General features: G+C 46.4%; 1 protein-coding gene across 1 annotated transcript in view; it reads right to left on the bottom strand.

Annotated features, from left to right (window-relative positions):
* Window positions 1-21065, bottom strand: part of LOC141258620 (usherin-like) — a 224593-nt gene that overhangs the window by 132111 nt on the left and 71417 nt on the right. The window lies entirely within an intron of this gene.

The following is a 21065-nucleotide window of genomic DNA, read 5'->3' as shown; positions in this document are numbered from 1 at the left end:
CAATGTCTTCTGCAATAAAAGTAAAATAATAAAGCAACCTCATCCTTACCTTTCCATGGTTCCCACAACAGCTTCAGCTCTGCTACATCGAGATGACAGGCTGGACCGCAGCAGAACGCTGCCATCCAGCCTGTCATTCCGCGGACACTCAGAAGCGCAGGCATGCTTGCGCTCCTCAGTGTCTCGCTGTGACGGCATAAAGATGAGACAAGCTCATGTCCAATGAACTCGGCGCACCTCATGCACGTCACTGACAGCGTGGGAGAATTCTCCTGCACTCAGCACTTCAGCGTGAAAATTCTCCCACGCTGTCGGTGACGTACATGAGGTCAGCTGAGTTCATTGGACATGAATGAGCTCACCTCATGCACGTCACTGACAGCGTGGGAAAATTCTCCTGCACTCAGCGCTACAGCGTGAGAATTCTCCCACGCTGTCAGTGACGTGCATGAGATGAGCTCATTCATGTCCAATGAACTCAGCTGACCTCATGCACGTCACTGACAGCGTGGGAGAATTCTCACGCTGAAGTGCTGAGTGCAGGAGAATTCTCCCACGCTGTCAGTGACGTGCATGAGGTGCGCCGAGTTCATTGGACATGAACTCGTCTCATCTTTATGCCGTCACAGCCAGACACTGCAGAGCGCAAGCATGCCTGCGCTTCTCAGTGTCTGCGGGATGACAGGCTGGATGGCAGCGTTCTGCTGCGGTCCAGCCTGTTATCTCGATGTAGCAGAGCTGAAGCTGTCGTGGGAACCATGGAAAGGTAAGGATGAGGTTGCTTTATTATTTTTCTTTTATTGCAGGAGATCGTTGGCTTCAGCTGGAATGGGCGTGACGGTAAGTATGGTTTAATTTAGAACAATAAAGGAATGTGTCTTTATTTCAATTAAAGGACTTTATTCTGGGTGTTTGTGTTTTCTTTTAACTTTGACTATGGGGTTAGTAATGGGGGTGTCTTATAGACGCCTCTCCATTACTAACCTGGGCTTGATGTCAGCTGGCATTATAAGCTGACATCAACCCCAACCCTATTACCCCCTGCCACCACTACAGGGCAGTGGGAAGAGCGAGGCTAAGTACCAGAATTGGCGCATCCTATGGATGCGCCATTTCTGGGGCCGCTGACGGCTGGTGTTTCTAGCCTGGGAGGGGGCCAATATTCATGGTTCCCTTCCTGGGCTTTTAATATCAGCCCCCAGCTGTCTGCCTAGCCTTTGCTAGCTATTAAATTAGGGGGGACCCCACGTCATTTTTTTGGGGGTCCCCCATTTTAATAGCTAGTAAAGGCTAGGTATTCAGCTGGGGGCTGATATTAGTAGCCTGGGAAGCTCCGTGGGTATTACCCCCTTCCCAGGCTTCAAACATCTGCCCCAGCTGTCTGCTTAACCTCCGCTAGAGACTAAAATTACGGGGAACCCCACGCCAATTTTTTTTAATAATAAATCCTTTATTTTAATACTAAATGACAAGTACAGTAACCAACACTGTCACTGTACTTATTATATATGTGACTGACATGTTTCTATCTATCTAATCTATGTGTGAAGCTCTATTCTGTCTGTTATAAATTGTCGGGTACAGATGCTGAATTGCCGGCCGGCTTTTTTAAAGAGACGGTGCATGAAAACACTATTATTTTTTTTAATAAATCCTTTGCAGTAAATGACAAGTACAGTAAGCAACACTGTCACAGTACTTCATATATATGTGACTGACATGTTTCTATCTATCTAATCTATGTGTGAAGCTCTATTCTGTCTGTTATAAATTGTCGGGGACCGCTGCTGAATTGCCGGCCGGCTTTTTTAAAGAGACGGTGCATGAAAACACTATTATTTTTTTTGATAAATCCTTTACACTAAATGACAAGTACAGTAAGCAACACTGTCACTGTGCTTCTTATATGTGTGACTGACATGTTTCTATCTATCTAATCTATGTGTGATTCTCTATTCTTTCTGTTCTAAATTGTCGGGTACCGGTGTATGCCGCTGCTGAATTGCCGGCTTTTCATGTTTCACTGTGAGCACTGTTCCCATCGATTTGGGCAATCACTGTAATGCCACAACCACCATGGCTGTGGCATTACAGTGAGTGGCAGACAATCCCTGCATGATTGGTGCTCTAAATAGCGCCAGACGTGCAGGACACGCTTTTGGTGCACGAACAGTTATCGAACATAACCTCGAACAGCCGAATTTTTTGCAAATCGTTCGGGTTCGTCGAACAACTCGAACACCGCCCAAAACAGCTCGAATTTGAGATTGGCGAACAGTTCTAGTCGAACACCGCTCATCTCTAGTAGAAAAGTCCTTGCGAATCCATGATTTGTTCATCTTTATGAACGTGAGTCTGTCTACATTCTCAGTGGACAGCCGCGTGCGCTCATCTGTCAGCACACCACCAGCAGCGCTGAACACACGTTCAGAGAGAACACTGGCTGCAGGGCATGACAAGATCTCCAAGGCGTGAGTGGCGAGCTCCGGCCATTTTTCCAGATTGGAATACCAAAATGAGCAAGGGTCCAGTGACACAGTCATGACTTCGATGTTCACTTGGAGATACTCCTGCACCATCCTCTCTAGGCATTGACTATGTGTCAGACTTCTTGTCTCCTGTGGCCTTGCAAAGGATGGTCTAAAAAAGTGGTGAAACGATTCCACAAAATTGCTGTTACCAGCAGATACTGTGTTACTGTTACGGTTTGAGTGATGAAGACTCGACAGTCCCACGGTTGGCAAGTTAGAACTGTGAGATTCACTACGTGCACCACTGGTGTTTTGTGGAAAAGCACATGTAAGATTCTGCAACAGCGTCTGCAGATACTCCTGCATGCGTGCATCCCTTTTTATGGCAGGAATTATTTCGGCAAATTTACTTTTGTACCGGGGATCTAAGAGTGTGGCAACCCAGTAGTCGGGATTACTTCGAATTCTGACAATCCGAGGGTCATGTTGCAGGTAGTGCAGCAAGAAGGCACTCATGTGTCTTGCGCATCCGGGAGGACCAAGTCCTTGTTGTGTTGGTAGCGAGGTAAGAATCATGCTTCCTTCCTCTGCCCTCTCCCCCCAACTTCGCACAACAGAAATGTGATCAAGGTCTCCCTCATCTGATGAGTCTTCCATGCCCTTCGCCAGTTCATCCTTCACTTCTTCCTCGGCTCCTGCACCTTCCTCAACAGTTTGGCTGCTACCATGCGCCCTGGTTAATCCCTCTCCCCACCCTCCCATGCCTGCCGCCTTGGTGCTGCCAACCGTCTGGACCATGGAGATGTTATCCCTTCCGCATATGACTCCTCCTCTACTTCCTCCACCTCCTCTTGTCCCACCACCTGACTCTGAATTCTGTTTAATGTGTGCTCCAGCATGTAAATCACCGAAATAATCATGCTGATAATGGCATCGTCGTCAGCACTAAACATCTTCGTCGCCATTTCAAAACTGTGCAGAAGGGTGTGTGGCGCCCCTGAGGGTTCAGTCGCCACAGAGTTACTGCATCTCACCCAGAGGTGTGGTATCTCACCCTCAGGTAAGGAAGGCGTATGGCTCGGGACCCTAACACCTGCATCCAACACATACCCGCAGTGGGGGTAGGGCGAGATTGCTCCTAAGGGAGAGCACAGTCCCAGGTCCCTAGCTGGTGGGAGGGTCCTATGTAGTGGGTGCTTAGGGGAGCAGCTTAGGGGAGCACATGACAGGGAGAGTATAAATAGGAAGCCATCTTAGAAAGAGCAAGCTAGTCAGAGGAGGAAAAGTGACAGGAGCAGAGGCTCGGCATGAGCTCTGCTCCGGAGGCGGGCCTAGCCTGGGAGGCCCAGGACTGAAGGAGAGAAGAGAGGAGAGGGAGCAGGAAGGCTCCAGGAACCGAAGGGACCCTAGGGCTACGGGCCGTGCAGAAGGCCACCCGTACTCTCGCTGCTACCAGGAGGTAAAGGGGTCAGGCCAGATAAGGGGAACCGGTCCCTCAACTAGCGGAGAAACAGCAAGGCTCAACTAGAAACCGGAGGCTGCAGCATTTCATGTACTGCAGGCCAAAGTCCACACCAGTCTCACTAAGAAGGTAGCCACATAGGACCCAGGGGACGGAACACAAGTTGCTCGCCAAGGCCCGAGGATAGCGGATAGAAGTGTCACTGGGTGTGAGGTGCAGGGAGAAGGCAAGAGAAAGGACACACAGAAGGGGGTCCTGCTAAGTACTCCGGAGCTATCTGGGGGTGGACTGAGCCCCTCACTGAGTACGCACAGCACGACGGGTGAGATTGCTCTGGTACCTGTAATCTGGACTGCAACAACTGTGAGTAAAGATCTTGGGACTGCATCACATGGACTCTGTGTTCATTACTGACTCCCTGCACTACAACCACCATCATCCACCCATACTGCCCTGAAGCTACACTCTTCCTGTGGTGAGTAATAATACCATTGCTGCAAAACCACCAGCTTCAGAGGACTGTTCCGCAGCGGCGGCCCCTTTGGCCGCACTCCACAGGTGGCGTAGTCGGACATTATAAAATCCATATATACAAATTACCCTTGGATTGACCGCCCTGGGTCACGGACCGGGTCACCGCCACAGTGACTACAACCCCCAGAGTCTACCGGCCCGGCTCAGGGTACCCCACGGCCCAGGGGGCGCGTCAACTTCATAGGTCCCTGATCTGAGACCACTCCTGCAGCGTGATTTGCCCCACCTCTGGATCTCGTTGGCCCAGGCTATACGTCAGAACGTATTGCACCAGGGCTTGTTGGTGCTGCCACAGTTGCTGCAACATGTGCAGAGTTGAATTCCACCGTGTCGGCACATTTCATTTCAGCCGGTGAACTGGCAGGCCCAACGACTTCTGTAGAGATGTAAGTCGTTGAGCTGCGGGATGCGAACGGCGGAAGTGAGCACACAGCGACCGTGCCCTCTGCAGAAGGCCATCTAGTCCGGGATAGTGGGCTAAAAATTTATGGACAACCAGGTTCAACACGTGAGCCATACAAGGCACGTGTGCGACATTGCCCCGGCGAAGGGCCGCACCCATGTTTGGAGCATTGACGCACACGGCCTTCCCTGGTTGCAGGTCCAGTGGAGACAACCATTCATGAAACTGGGTCTCCAGAGCTGACCACAACTCCTCAGCTGTGTGACTCACATTTCCCAGACATTTCAAAGTAAACACTGATGCCGTTGAGCCCTGCTGCCAGCATAGTAAGGAGGTGTGCAGGATTCCTTCTGCGCAGTTAGAAAGCAGGTGGCATTACCAGACAGGCTTTGGGTGCAGGTGGAGGACCGAGAGGAGGTTGAGGAGGCAGAAGCAGTGGAGGAACTTCGAGATAAAGAGGATTGACGCACAACTCGTGGGGACGGTAAGACTTGGACAGCAGCCCCTTGTCCTACTGTCATCATAGTTACCCAGTGCCCAGTCAGCGACATGTAACTCCCCTGTCCATGCCTACTCGTCCAAGTGTCTGTGGTGAAATGCACCCTGTCACACACAGAGTTTCTCAAAGAAGCGGTGATGTTGTGTGCGACATGCTGGTGGAGCGCAGGCACACCTTTCTTTGAGAAGTAGTGCCGACTGGGCATCTGGTACTGAGGCACTGCGACGGACATAAGGTCTCGAAAATCCACTGTGTCCTCCAGGCGGAAAGGCAGCATTTCTGTAGCCAACAGCTTGCAGATGGTGAAATTCAACCTCTTAGCTTTCTCATGGCTAGGAGGAAATGGTCTTTTACTTTTCCCCATCTGAGGGACCGAGGGCTGGCTGTTGTGCTTAGACGGGGTTGAGTAGGGTGTCCCCGGCAAACTGCCGGTCTGTGAGGAAGATGCAGGCAGACATGTTAGGTTGCCTTGATCCAAAGGTGGTGCTCTCGATGTCGGAGAGCGCTCAACACCAGCAGGTGTTTCCACTTCCCAATGAACTGACGACCTGCCAATCACACTGGCTGTTGCAGGTAAAGAGGTGGCAGGTCTGCGTCCAAAAACATGTGTGACTGCTGTCCCCCCAGTCACAGAGGATGAAGAGGCCGCGGATGCACAAGATGGGGCAGACGGTGGTTGGCCCAGCCTGCTAGGCCGCATTGTAGCACAGTGAGCTTCCCACTGCAACTTATGCTTCATATCCATGTGACGGTTCATGCATGAAGTACTCAAACTATGGATTTTTTGGCCTCTACTTAGCTTTTGGTGACAAATATTACAGATAACACGAGTTGGGTCATCCTTATCTATCTGAAAAAATGCCCAGGCTATGCAAGGCTTAGAGCCCATGCGACCTGAAGAGCCACTACGACTTGTGGTCAGAGGCAGAGTTGTGGTTGAGGATGCAGTTGTTGACGTGCTTCCAGTACTCAGTCTCGGTCCAGGAAGGCGCAACCTAACCTCGTCGTCAATAGCATCTGTGACGCCCCGCTGCGCTTGGTATCACAGATCCTAGAAGAGTGTATTGATGGAATCCTCCACAAGAGGCCCCCATAAACATTCACACATCTCCACCTTCCACCTCAGACCAGCAGAGGGAGCCCGTTAGGGATATAAATAGGGAAGGTGGAGCTAGGCAGTTCAGCTCCTCTGAAGAGTTCCTGCAGTAGAGAAGCCTAAGAGAGGTCAGTCTGCAGTGGAGCTCAGTCTAGTCTAGAGAACTCAGTTAATAGTTCAGCAGTGGAGCACGAGGCTCCTGCTAGCTAGATTCAGGGAGCCCAGATAGAGCTTAAGGTGTGCCGGCGCCATAAGATCGGTGAAGCACGGCAAGCTGCCGTTAGTGTATATAGCCTAGTGAGGGCCCGAGTAGGCCGAAGGCGAGTGGTGAGTTAGTACATAAGGGGCAGAGGAGCTTAACCGGCTCACCCCGAAGCATTTACCGGACACCGGATCCGAGCTTACCGGGATCTCTATGACCCAGTAAGGCTTAACCGGAATCCCTGGAGAACTACAAGTCCCAGAATCGCTAAGGTGCTGATACATAACAGAGCCAGGAGACGCTTAGGCCCCGCATACTGGGAGCGTTAACTCCAAGAGAAGGCCCTACCACAAGGTCAGCCAGCGCAGGACAGAGACAAAGTTAGGCCTAGCTCCAGGCAGGTCAGAAACTTACTACGCAGAGGCAAGAAACAGTAGGCCCTACACCCGCTCATTGGGGAGGATCCTGATATGCACCCTTCACCCTACAGTGCTCCGGGATGTGCCTGAATTTCCTCCAGTAAAAGGTACTGAAGTGACTACCGTGTCCATTCCCGTTCTTGCTCTGACCCAGCTGGGTCTCGCCTGTCCTGCATTCCCCCTGCATACGCTGCCCTGAGACCTAGCTCCACCTGTGGGAAGCTATACCATCGAGCTGCCTTATCACGGGCCTCAGTGGACTGCTGCAGCGCTGGTGCTTCTCACCAGATACCACAGGTGGCGTCACGAACTCTTACAAAATTAACAATTATCCACCCTTTTAAAGAGTGACCCCAGGGTACGGGCCAGGGAGCTGACCACCGCGACATCCCCAAGGCCAGGCAAAGGCCCGGGTACCGAGTCATCCCCATCCCCCGGGCTAGTCACATCCTCCTCCACCTCCTCCGCTGATCTCATCGACTGGCTGACTGTGGGTTGACAGTAAGTGGGATCTCCAACCTCGTCATCATCACCCTGTGTGTTATCACACCCGTCGTCCTCAGAGCCAACCTCTTCCTGCCCTGACCGAAAAGTCAAGTTGTCGCTCCAATCAGGTATTTGAGTCTCATCATCGTCTTCATCATTGTCTCCATCAACAGGAGTTACAGTTTGGGAACGAGGGTCTACATTATGCTCAGAACCTTCTTCATCTGGTCCTGGATCCGACTTATAAAGATTCTGGGCATCAGTGCAGATCATTTCCTCGTCTGGATTAACAGAAGCTCTGGAGCAGACCTCCGTTTCCCAGGCTATAGTATGAGTAAACAGCTCTGCAGACTCAACCATCTGTGTTACCCCATACTCAGACGGGCAGCTGGAGACTTGGGAGCTGTGAGGAAGCAAGTGCGATTGGGGTGACACCTCTGAGGACTGGAGTATTTGTGATGTTGAAATTGAGGTGGAGGAGAGCCCACTTGAAGGAGCACTTGATATCCGTTGAAGGACCTGCTGTTTTTGTGCCTTATCTGGAATTTGTAGCGATGGGCGTGTCCGTAAGAAAGGGATCGTATCACATTGTCCACGAAAAGAAGTCGACATCTTAGTTTGGCTGGAAGATGGTCTTTCTTCTGTAGATGTTACTCCCCCCCCACCGCGGGGGGGCTCGACCCACCAGCGGACAGGCACCAGTATTGGGAGAGGGGGGCTGGCCGTCAGGGTCCACCGCAGCTCTGGCACAAACCCGGCGACACGGAGGTGGCACGGGCAGGAACGGACTGGCCTTGTTGGCTTCTCACTTTTTGGATTTTAGAAGGGCATGACATGCCTATTAGTGTTGAGCCACCCCCGTAGTGTTCGGGTTCGGTTCGGTTCGTCGAACACCGGGATGTTCGAGGAACTGTTCGTCGAACTGTTCGTCGAACACCTTAGAACACCGTCGAACACCGTTAAAACCAATGGCAGGCAAAAAAAACACATAGAAACACACAGAAAACACTTTCAAAGGTGTCCAAAAGCTGACAAACTGCTCAGAAGACACTCTCTTTAAAAAAGCCGGCCGGCAATTCAGCAGCGGCATACACCGGTACCCGACAATTTAAACAAGAAGGAATAGAGCATCACACATAGATTAGATAGATAGAAACATGTCAGTCACACATATAAGAAGCACAGTGACAGTGTTGGTTACTGCACTTGTCATTTAGTGTAAAGGATTTATTAAAAAAATATTAGTGTTTTCATGCACCATCTCTTTAAAAAAGCCGGCCAGCAATTCAGCAGCGGCACACACTGGTACTCGACAATTTAGACAAGAAGGAATAGAGCATCACACATAGATTAGATAGATAGAAACATGTCAGTCACACATATAAGAAGCACAGTGACAGTGTTGGTTACTGCACTTGTCATTTAGTGTAAAGGATTTATTAAAAAAAATATTAGTGTTTTCATGCACCGTCTCTTTAAAAAAGCCGGCCGGCAATTCAGCAGCGGTACCCGACAATTTAGAACAGAAAGAATAGAGCTTCACACATAGATTAGATAGATAGAAACATGTCAGTCACATATATAATAAGTACAGTGACAGTGTTGCTTACTGTACTTGTCATTTAGTGTAAAGGATTTATCAAAAAAAATAATAGTGTTTTCATGCACCGTCTCTTTAAAAAAGCCGGCCGGCAATTCAGCATCTGTACCCGACAATTTAGAATAGAAGGAATAGAGAATCATACATAGATTAGATAGATAGAAACATGTCAGTCACATATATAATAAGTACAGCGAGTGTTGGTTACTGTACTTGTCATTTAGTGTTAAAATAAAGGATTTATTAAAATAAAAATTGGCGTGGGGTTCCCCGTAATTTTAGTCTCTAGCGGAGGTTAAGCAGACGGCTGAGGCAGATGTTTGAAGCCTGGGAAGGGGGTAATACCCATGGAGCTTCCCAGGCTACTAATATCAGCCCCCAGCTGAATACTTAGCCTTTACTAGCTATTAAAATGGGGGACCACCCCAAAAAAATGACGTGGGGTCCCCCCTATTTTAATAGCTAGCAAAGGCTAGGCAGACAGCTGGGGGCTGATATTAATAGCTCAGGAAGGGTGCCATGAATATTGGCCCCCTCCCAGGCTAGAAACACCAGCCGTCAGCCACCCCAGAAATGGCACATCCATAGGATGCGCCAATTCTGGCACTTAGCCTCTCTCTTCCCACTGCCCTGTAGCGGTGGCAGTGGGGTAATAGGGCTGGGGTTGATGTCAGCTTATAATGCCAGCTGACATCAAGCCCAGGTTAGTAATGGAGAGGCGTCTATAAGACACCCCCATTACCAACCCCATAGTGAAAGTTAAAAAAAACACAAACACCCAGAATAAAGTCCTTTAATTGAAATAAACACACAATTCTTTATTGTTCTAAATTAAACCATACTTACGATCACGCCCATTCCAGTTGAAGCCAACGATCTCCTGTAATAAAAATAAAATAATAAACCAACATCATCCTTACCTTTCCATGGTTCCCAGGACAGCTCCAGCTCTGCTACATCGAGATGACAGGCTGGACCGCAGCAGAAAGCTGCCATCCAGCCTGTCATCCCGCAGACACTGAGAAGAGCAGGCATGCTTGCGCTACTCAGTGTCTGGCTGTGACGGCATCCAGATGAGTCGAGGTCATGTCCAATGAACTCGGCGCACCTCATGCACGTCACTGACAGCGTGGGAAAATTCTCCTGCACTCAGCGCTTCAGCGTGGGAGAATTCTCACGCTGAAGCGCTGAGTGCAGGAGAATTTTCCCACGCTGTCAGTGACGTGCATGAGGTGAGCTGAGATCATTGGACATGAACTCACCTCATGCACGTCACTGACAGCGTGGGAAAATTCTCACGCTGAAGCGCTGTCAGTGACGTGCATGAGGTGAGTTCATGTCCAATGATCTCAGCTCACCTCATGCACGTCACTTACAGCGTGGGAGAATTCTCACGCTGAAGCGCTGAGTGCAGGAGAATTTTCCCACGCTGTCAGTGAGGTGCATGAGGTGAGCTGAGTTCATTGGACATGACCTCGGCTCATCTGGATGCCGTCACAGCCTGACACTGAGGAGCGCAAGCAAGCCTGCTCTTCTCAGTGTCTGCGGGATGACAGGCTGGATGGCAGCGTTCTGCTGCGGTCCAGCCTGTCATCTCGATGTAGCAGAGCTGAAGCTGTCATGGGAACCATGGAAAGGTAAGGATGAGGTTGCTTTATTATTTTTCTTTTATTGCAGGAGATCGTTGGCTTCAGGTGGAATGGGCGTGACGGTAAGTATGGTTTAATTTAGAACAATAAAGAATTGTGTGTTTATTTCAATTAAAGGACTTTATTCTGGGTGTTGTGTTTTTTTTAAATACTTTACTAGAAATTCATGGCGGTCATGTCTAATACTGGCGTGACCCCATGAATTTTGGGCTTAGGGCCAGCTGATAATACCAAGCTGGCCCTAACCCCTTTATTACCCAGTGAGCCACCGCACCAGGGCCCTGGATGAGTTGGGTACAGCGCCAGAAGATGGCGCTTCTATGAACGCGCCATTTTCCGGGGTGGCTGCGGACTGCAATTTGCAGCGGGGGGGGGGCCCAGAAAGCTTGGGCCTCCCTGCGCTGCAGATTCCAGCCCCCAGTTGCCTAGTTGTACCTGGCTGGACACAAAAATAGGGCAAAGCCCCACGTATTTTTTTTAAAATTATTTCATGAAATTCAAGAAATAATTAAGAAAAAAAGGCCTTCCCTATATTGTTGTGTCCGGCCAGGTACAAATAGTCAGCTGGTGGTTGGGGGCAGCCCGTTTCTACCTGCTGTACCTGGCTGGACACAAATATAGTGTGAAGCCCCACTTCAATTTTTTTTAATTATTTCATGAAATTCATGAAATAATTAAGAAAAAAAGACCTTCCCTATATTGTTGTGTCTGGCCAGGTACAAATAGGCAGCTGGTGGTTGGGGGCAGCCCGTTCCTGCCTGCTGTACCTGGCTGGACACAAATATAGTGCGAAGCCCCACTTCAATTTTTTTAAATTATTTCAGGAAATTCATGAAATAATTAAAAAAAAATTGACGTGGGGCTTCGCACTATATTTGTGTCCAGCCAGGTACAGCAGGCAGGAACGGGCTGCCCCCAACCACCAGCTGCCTATTTGTACCTGGCCGGACACAACAATATAGGGAAGCCCTTTTTTTCTTAATTATTTCATGAAATAATTTAAAGAAAATTGACGTGGGGCTTCGCCCTGTTTTTGTGTCCAGACAGGTACAACTAGGCAGCTGGGGGCTGGAATCCGCAGCGCAGGGAGGCCCAAGCTTTCTGGGCCACCCCCGCTGCAAATTGCAGTCCGCAGCCACCCCGGAAAATGGCGCGTTCATAGAAGCACCATCTTCTGGCGCTGTACCCAACTCATCCAGGGCCCTGATGCGGTGGCTCACTGGGTAATAAAGGGGTTAGGGCTAGCTTGGCATTATCAGCTGGCCCTAAGCCCGAAATTCATGGGGTCACGCCAATATTAGACATCACCACCATGAATTTCTAGTAAAGTATTTAAAAAAAACACAACACCCAGAAAAAAGTCCTTTAATTGAAATAAACACACAATTCTTTATTGTTCTAAATTAAACCATACTTACCGTCACGCCCATTCCAGCTGAAGCCAACGATCTCCTGCAATAAAAGTAAAATAATAAAGCAACATCATCCTTACCTTTCCATGGTTCCCATGACAGCTTCAGCAATGCTACATCGAGATGACAGGCTGGACCTGCAGAACGCTGCCATCCAGCCTGTCATCCCGCAGACACAGAGAAGCGCAGGCTTGCTTGCGCTCCACAGTGTCTCTCTGTGAGGGCATCCAGATGAGCCGAGTTAATGTCCAATGAACTCGGCTCACCTCATGCACGTCACTGACAGCGTGGGAAAATTCTCACGCTGAAGCGCTGAGTGCAGGAGAATTTTCCCACGCTGTCAGTGACGTGCATGAGGTGAGCTGAGTTCATTGGACATGAGCTCACCTTATGCACGTCACTGACAGCGTGGGAGAATTTTCCTGCACTCAGCGCTTCAGCGTGAGAATTTTCCCACGCTGTCAGTGACCTGCATGAGGTGAGCCGAGTTCATTGGACATGAACTCGGCTCATCTTTATGCCGTCACAGAGAGACGCTGAGGAGCGCAAGCAAGCCTGCTCTTCTCAGTGTCTGCGGGATGACAGGCTGGATGGCAGCTTTCTGCTGCGGTCCAGCCTGTCATCTCGATATAGCAGAGCTGAAGCTGTCGTGGGAACCATGGAAAGGTAAGGATGATGTTGCTTTATTATTTTTCTTTTATTGCAGGGGATCGTTGGCTTCAGCTGGAATGGGCGTGATTGTAAGTATGGTTTAATTTAGAACAATAAAGAATTGTGTCTTTATTTCAATTAAAGGACTTTATTCTGGGTGTTTGTGTTTTTTTTTAACTTTGACTATGGGGTTAGTAATGGGGGTGTCTTATAGACGCCTCTCCATTACTAACCTGGGCTTGATGTCAGCTGGCATTATAAGCTGACATCAACCCCAGCCCTATTACCCCACTGCCACCGCTACAGGGCAGTGGGAAGAGCGAGGCTAAGTGCCAGAATTGGCGCATCCTATGGATGTGCCATTTCTGGGGCGGCTGACGGCTGGTGTTTCTAGCCTGGGAGGGGGCCAATATTCATGGCACCCTTCCTGGGCTATTAATATCAGCCCCCAGCTGTCTGCCTAGCCTTTGCTAGCTATTAAAATAGGGGGGACCCCACGTCAATTTTTTGGGGGGTCCCCCATTTTAATAGCTAGTAAAGGCTAGGCATTCAGCTGGGGGCTGATATTAGTAGCCTGGGAAGCTCCGTGGGTATTACCCCTTCCCAGGCTTCAAGCATCTGCCCCAGCTGTCTGCTTAACCTCCGCTAGAGCCTAAAATTATGGGGAACCCCACGCCAATTTTTTTTTTAATAAATCCTTTATTTTAACACTAAATGACAAGTACAGTAATCAACACTGTCACTGTACTTCATATATATGTGACTGACATGTTTCTATCTATCTAATCTATGTGTGATGCTCTATTCCTTCCATTCTAAATTGTCGGGTACCGCTGCTGAATTGCCGGCCGGCTTTTTTAAAGAGACGGTGCATGAAAACACTATTATTTTTTTTAATAAATCCTTTACACTAAATGACAAGTACAGTAAGCAACACTGTCACTGTACTTCATATATATGTGACTGACATGTTTCTATCTATCTAATCTATGTGTGATGCTCTATTCTTTCGGTTCTAAATTGTCGGGTACCGGTGTATGCCGCTGCTGAATTGCTGGCTTTTCATGTTTCACTGTGAGCACTGTTCCCATCGATTTGGGCAATCACTGTAATGTCACAACCACCATGGCTGTGGCATTACAGTGAGTGGCAGACAATCCCTGCATGATTGGTGCTCTAAATAGCGCCAGACATGCAGGACACGCTTTTGGTGCACGAACAGTTATCGAACATAACCTCGAACATTCGAATTTTTTGCAAATCGTTCGGGTTCGTCGAACAACTTGAACACCGCCCAAAACAGCTCGAATTTGAGATTGGTGAACAGTTCTAGTCGAACACCGCTCATCTCTAATGCCTATATCTGTGTCTCCCCCTCCTTTTACTCCTCCACCTCTTTTCTTTTCGCATGACTATATGTACTTGTCACTTTTCCATGTGTTAGTTATGTCTTCTGAGCAGTTTGTCAGCTTTTGGACACCTTTGAAGGTGTTTTCTATGTGTTTCTATGTGTTTTTGTTTGCCTGCCATTGGTTTCAACGGTGTTCGAAGGTGTTCGACGAACAGTTCGACGAACAGTTCGGCGAACACACGGGTGTTCGACAAACTGAACCGAACTCGAACACTACGGGGGTGGCTCAACACTACTCCTTAATATTGCCCAGGTGACAGAACTAGTGGCAATTTCTAATACCTTGGTAGTAATTCCATCACCTGTGCAACACGAAAACCTGATGTGTTGGGGGTGGTGAGCAGTGGAGTTTGGGAAATGCCGGTCTAGATCATGACCACTACATGATCTAAGGGGAATCTCTTCTTTAGGTTACAGGGATTCCTGGTGATCTGTTTGGAGACTGGTGTACCCCTCTGCAGTAAGCAATGGGAAACAAGGAAAGACCCCAGATCTGTCTGTTCGGTAAGGGCTCATTCAGACATCCATTTTTTTCACGTACAAAAAAAACAGACCGAGATTTATAAGTGACTTGGATCAGAGATTAATCAAGGATAGTCATCTAAGTTTCAACAGTTTTTCTTGGTTGAGGAAAAATAAAAGTTTCTCTACCTTCTATCAGTCTGTGAAAAATGGACGGCAGTAGGATAGCATCCGAGTGCTGTCCAAATTTTTCACAAACTCCTAGACTCGGATTGCCGATTTTGATCAATATCGGACACATCTCTGCGATTTTGCGCCAACTATCCGCAAAAAAAAAAAAAATGGTCATGTGAACTGCCTCATTACAACGCTAAATAAAGTTAATAAAAAAGTTTATTAAAAAAAAATATATACATATATTATTTAGTATAAATCTATACCAAATAGCATAGTATAATATCTCTTTCTCCTTTTTGCCTGTGAAATTTCACATCTTTATACTAATTTCATTTCTAAAATTTTTCATGAATATATATTTGATAAAGTTACTATTTTATCATGATGTTGCGCCTGATGTTTTTTGGTGAACCAATTTGAGATTGTTCGGGTTCTGTACCATACATGACCATTGGCCCTTTTTTCTTGTGTGTGTATTTCATATAGCAAAAGTCCCAATTGTCTCATGAATGTAAAAAATTCTAATAAAATTTGCGCCACAGGGAACTGTAACAAATATGCGATGTATGAATAAGTGGAGCACTCAGGATAAACAAGAATAACAGAGGGTGATCAGTATATATTGTTTTTATATTTATTGTGCATGTTCCTTTAAGACTTAGACTAAAGATGAGAGGGGAGAAAATGTGTTCCAGTTACCAATGGGCCGGGGCCAATTAACTATAAATGGATCAGTGTTAAATAATTATTAAAACAAAAATCATCCACTGGAATCAGTATGTAATGAAAACAGAGAAGACGACGTCTGATTTGACCCCGAGTTTCCCCTTGCATGCACGTCCATCATTTTAATAAATTACACAATTCCCTCCGGGCCGCGGTTCTCAGCGTTACCAGATGGCTCATATGAAATCATCAGCAATTTCCACATCGCCAGAACAAATATAAAATGATCAGAAGGGGCCGTTCTGTAGAAAGGGAGACTGTCATCAGCAGAAAAATGTCATATCATACAGATAAGAGGGTACAACACAGTGACATCACAGGAGGAGTATATCAGCTATCTAATATCTAATATCTATCTATCATCTATTTATCATCTATCTATCCATCCATCTATCTAATATCTATTTATCTATCTAATATTTAGCTTTCTAAATTCTATTCTATCTATCCATCTATCTCATATCTATCTATTATCTATCTATCCATCTATTTATTATCTATCTATCTATCTAATATCTATTTATCATCTATTATCTTTTATCTATTATCTATCTATCAATTTATCTATCTATTTATCTATCTCATATCTATCTATCTATTATCTATCTATCTAATATCTATCATCTATTATCTATCTATCTATCAACTATCTATCTATCTACAGTACAGACCAAAAGTTTGGACACACCTTCTCATTTAAAGAAATTTCAGTATTTTCATGACTATGAAAATTGTACATTCACACTGAAGGCATCAAAACTATGAATTAACACATGTGGAATTATATACTTAACAAAAAAGTGTGAAACAACTGAAAATATGTCTTATATTCTAGGTTCTTCAAAGTAGCCACCTTTTGCTTTGATGACTGCTTTGCACACTCTTGGCATTCTCTTGATGAGCTTCAAGAGGTAATCACCGGAAATGGTCTCCCAACAATCTTGAAGGAGTTCCCAGAGATGCTTAGCACTTGTTGGCCCTTTTGATTTCACTCTGTGGTCCAGCTCACCCCAAACCATCTCGATTGGGTTCAGGTCTGGTGACTGTGGAGGCCAGGTCATCTAGCGTAGCACCCCATTACTCTCCTTCTTGGTCAAATAGCCCTTACACAGCCTGGAGGTGTGTTTGGGGTCATTGTCCTGTTGAAAAATACATGATGGTCCAACTAAACGCAAACCGGATGGAATAGCATGCCGCCGCAAGATGCTGTGGTAGCCATGCTGGTTCAGTATGCCTTCAATTTTGAATAAATCCCCAACAGTGTCACCAGCAAAGCACCCCCACACCATCACAACTCCTCCTCCATGCTTCATGGTGGGAACCAGGCATGTAGAGTCCATCCGTTCACCTTTTCTGCGTCGCACAAAGACACGGTGGTTGGAACCAAAGATCTCAAATTTGGACTCATCAGACCAAAGCACAGATTTCCACTGGTCTAATGTCCATTCCTTGTGTTCTTTAGCCCAAACAAGTCTCCTCTGCTTGTTGCCTGTCCTTAGCAGTGGTTTCCTAGCAGCTATTTTACCATGAAGGCCTGCTGCACAAAGTCTCCTCTTAACAGTTGTTGAAGAGATGTATTTGCTGCTAGAACTCTGTGTGGCATTGACCTGGTCTCTAATCTGAGCTGCTGTTAACCTGCGATTTCTGAGGCTGGTGACTCGGATAAACTTATCCTCAGAAGCAGAGGTGACTCTTGGTCTTCCTTTCCTGGGGCGGTCCTCATGTGAGACAGTTTCTTTGTAGCGCTTGATGGTTTTTGCAACTGCACTTGGGGACACATTCAAAGTTTGCCCAATTTTTCGGACTCACTGACGTTCATTTCTTAAAGTAATGATGGCCACTTATTTTTCTTTACTTAGCTGCTTTTTTCTTGCCATAACACAAATTCTAACAGTCTATTCAGTAGGACTATCAGCTGTGTATCCACCTGACTTCTGCACAACACAACTGATGGTCCCAACCCCATTTATAAGGCAAGAAATCCCACTTATTAAACCTGACAGGGCACACCTGTGACGTGAAAACCATTTCCGGTGACTACCTCTTGAAGCTCATCAAGAGAATGCCAAGAGTGTGCAAAGCAGTCATCAAAGCAAAAGGTGGCTACTTTGAAGAACCTAGAATATAAGACATATTTTCAGTTGTTTCACACTTTTTTGTTAAGTATATAATTCCACATGTGTTAATTCATAGTTTTGATGCCTTCAGTGTGAATGTACAATTTTCAAAGTCATGAAAATACAGAAAAATCTTTAAATGAGAAGGTGTGTCCAAACTTTTGGTCTCTACTGTATCTATTTATCATTATTTATCCATCTATCTCTTTCATGTTATCTAATCATCTAATATCTGTGTCTCTCATTTTATCTATTATCTATCTAGTCATCTTATATATAAATATCTCTATTATTTCACTAGCTAATATCTGTATCTATCTCTCAAAAGCTATCTATAAAATATCCAGATCTCTCTATCCAATATCCATCTGCTAGATATTAGATATCAATGTAGATTACATTTGATAAATATAGACATATATCTATTATATATACTATTATCTATTGATCTGTCTAATATCTATCTACCTAATATATATTTAATATCTATTATATATATTGATAAATAGACATATATCTATACTGGACTGACAGACAGATGGGGTTAAAGTCAGGCTTCAGTACAAAATCTATAAAAAAAAAAAAAAAAGAGAATTGTCCTAATCTCAGCCTGCGCCGCCTAAATCTACAATAATAAAATAACAATTGTGTATAAATTATTGATGGGAAGCATTCGCATCTTAAATAAATATTTTAAAATGGGTTTAACCGTCGCGCAAAATGTATAATAGCAAGAAACGAAGAAGGAAAATGCCGGATTTATGTCCAGAATAAAGTGGGAAATTAACTTTTGCTGAGGGTGAAATCATTTGATTTTACTGCACAGGATTCTTACAGGGAATTTACTAATTCAATGCGAGCAGTTTTCTCGTAATTTTTTTTCGTGTGAAGCCCGCAGAGCTGACGCCGGCGCAGGCCCCTCTCACGCCACGGAACAGTGAAGTGGTTATCACCCATCAAGGTAATTACTTTCAAGTTGAAATAATTACTCTATCAATGTTAATGGTTTTTCAACTTCAATAAAGCACTCACCTGCCGATAATCACCGCTAACCCCGTGCTCGAGCGCAATTCCCTCTCTATTAGGAGGTTATAATATAGCTGATAGAGTGGTCACTTGTCCTGAACAGCTGCTGAATTTCACTTTAGTCTTCTATGAACCATAAAAAAATGAGTCATCTGAGTATGATTCGCTTGTCACAAGCCTTTGGATGGAAAAGAAAACCATCCCTAAACCCAGGAGGGCAAACGTGTTGTGTCTAGAGGTTGTCCCTATACAGAATAAGGCACATCAAAGAGCGCCACCCCTCTAAAATACCTTTCCCAGTGGTCTTTGCTGTAACTTTTGAAATATTTTACTGTAATTATTTAGGTAGATAGATCATCATGAGCACGCCTCACCCTAGCCTCCCTTCCTGCCGGGGGACGGTGCGCTCCTGAAGATAAACAGCTTGGACCAGTGGCATAGCCAAGCCGTTGTCCCGAATTGTGCTCTCCCCGATGCTGTTACTTGAAGGAGCCTCTGCAGCATTTGTAGTATTGAAGAGATACAGAAGCCGACCTGATCCAGTAATTCAGCCAGCTTCAGAGTAGCACTTACAAGCTGGACAGTAAAGATTTTGTAAGAGCTGCACTCCTTTACCAACAAGCTCCCGTCAGGGGCGCAGTGTTTGTGCTGATGTTAAAAAGGTTGTCCACTACTTTTTGATTGATAACTTATCCTTAGGATAGGGCATTAATGTCTGATCAACCAGGGTCTGACGCCCAGCACCCTTGCCGATCAGCTGTTATCGATGACGGCAGCCGATCTAGGGATAGGTCATCAATCAAAGAACAGTGGACAAACACTTTAATACCAGAAGAGATTTGGACTCTGCAGTTATGGAGTCAGCAGAGCGGTGGTGACTTTTCTGCCCTCTGCTCCTCAGCACTCGGCCTCACGCTCTGTAATGTTACGGGGTCTCCACATCGTGGCTGAGTTGCTGCGGTTCTTTCCTCTTCTCAATAATATCACTCACAGGTGATGGGGCAGATTTAAGAGGACAAAATGTCATGGACGGACTTGTTACCCCTGTGGCTCCTATTACAGGACCGCACTGGTATCAGGGAGCTCTGCACCACCGGCCGATCTGTCACATGTTAGTAAAGGAAGACAGCATGGGGGGGCTGGAGGTTATAAACTGGGGAAAAATGGGCCAGATGTTATACACCAGGGGGCAAGAGGACCGGATGTTATATACCAGGGACAATGGGGCCAGATGTTATACACTGGGGGTGATAAAGTTGAATGTTAAATACCGGGGGGCAATGGGGCTGGATATTACATATTGGGGGGGGGGCAATGGGACCAAATATTGCATATGGGGGCAATGGGGCGGCTTGTTATACACTAGGGTTGAGGGGTCGGATGTTATACACCGAGGATAATGGGACTCAATGAAAAAATCCACAATTCAGTGATTAAGAAGAGTGTCCCATACTTTTGTCCATATACAGTATGATAGATAGAAAGAATGATATGAGCAAAAAGATTTGCAAGACCTTGGTCCAGTGTTCACATCGATAGTCCATTGCCTCTGGACCAGAGCCCTGTGAACCTTCTACTACTGGCCAACATGCCCGACACCTCTTCTCATTAGAAGGCTTGGCGTGACTTATTATTATGGCCCGACACACACATGACGTCATGCTGGGCCTACTAACCAGAAGATGAGCCAGGGATGCTGGCATTTTGGAGGCTCACAGGGCTTTGGTCCGGAGGCCATGGACTACCAATGTGGACACTGGACCATGCTCCTGCAAATCTTTTAGCTCATCTCTTATAGATAAATATCAGATAAATACATGGATATACACTTAACAACATTAAAATTACACCTAGAGGGAAAAGTCTTGGAATTCTGGAAATCACGTGGCCTGGCATTGTCATGTTAAAAAATGGCTCTTGGGCACTTTGTAAAGATGGCCGCACCACTGATTCCATAACCAAGTTGATGTAATTCCAAGCTGTTAGTGTACCTGGAGTGAAGACTATTACCGTACATTACGCTACCCCATACCATAATCCTGGGAGTAAGACCAGTGTGACGTTCCCTCGTAAAGGCCTCTTCATGGTGTTGCCTATGTAGTCTCCGGATTTATCTCCGGCTATCATTGTGTCCAACAAGACAAAAGCAGGACTCAACGCTGTAGAGGACAGACCTCAATTCCAGCCTCCACGGCTCCATTGCAGGTTCCGGTCTCCATCTAGAGATCACATGGACAACCCCATGAAGATGAATAAATAATA

Source organism: Phyllobates terribilis, unplaced genomic scaffold, assembly GCF_046119375.1.
Source record: "Phyllobates terribilis strain yellow unplaced genomic scaffold, ASM4611937v1 Scaffold_3__8_contigs__length_932513732, whole genome shotgun sequence".
In the NCBI taxonomy this organism is placed as follows: Eukaryota; Metazoa; Chordata; class Amphibia; order Anura; family Dendrobatidae; genus Phyllobates; species Phyllobates terribilis.
This window is presented reverse-complemented; position numbering and strand designations above follow the sequence as displayed.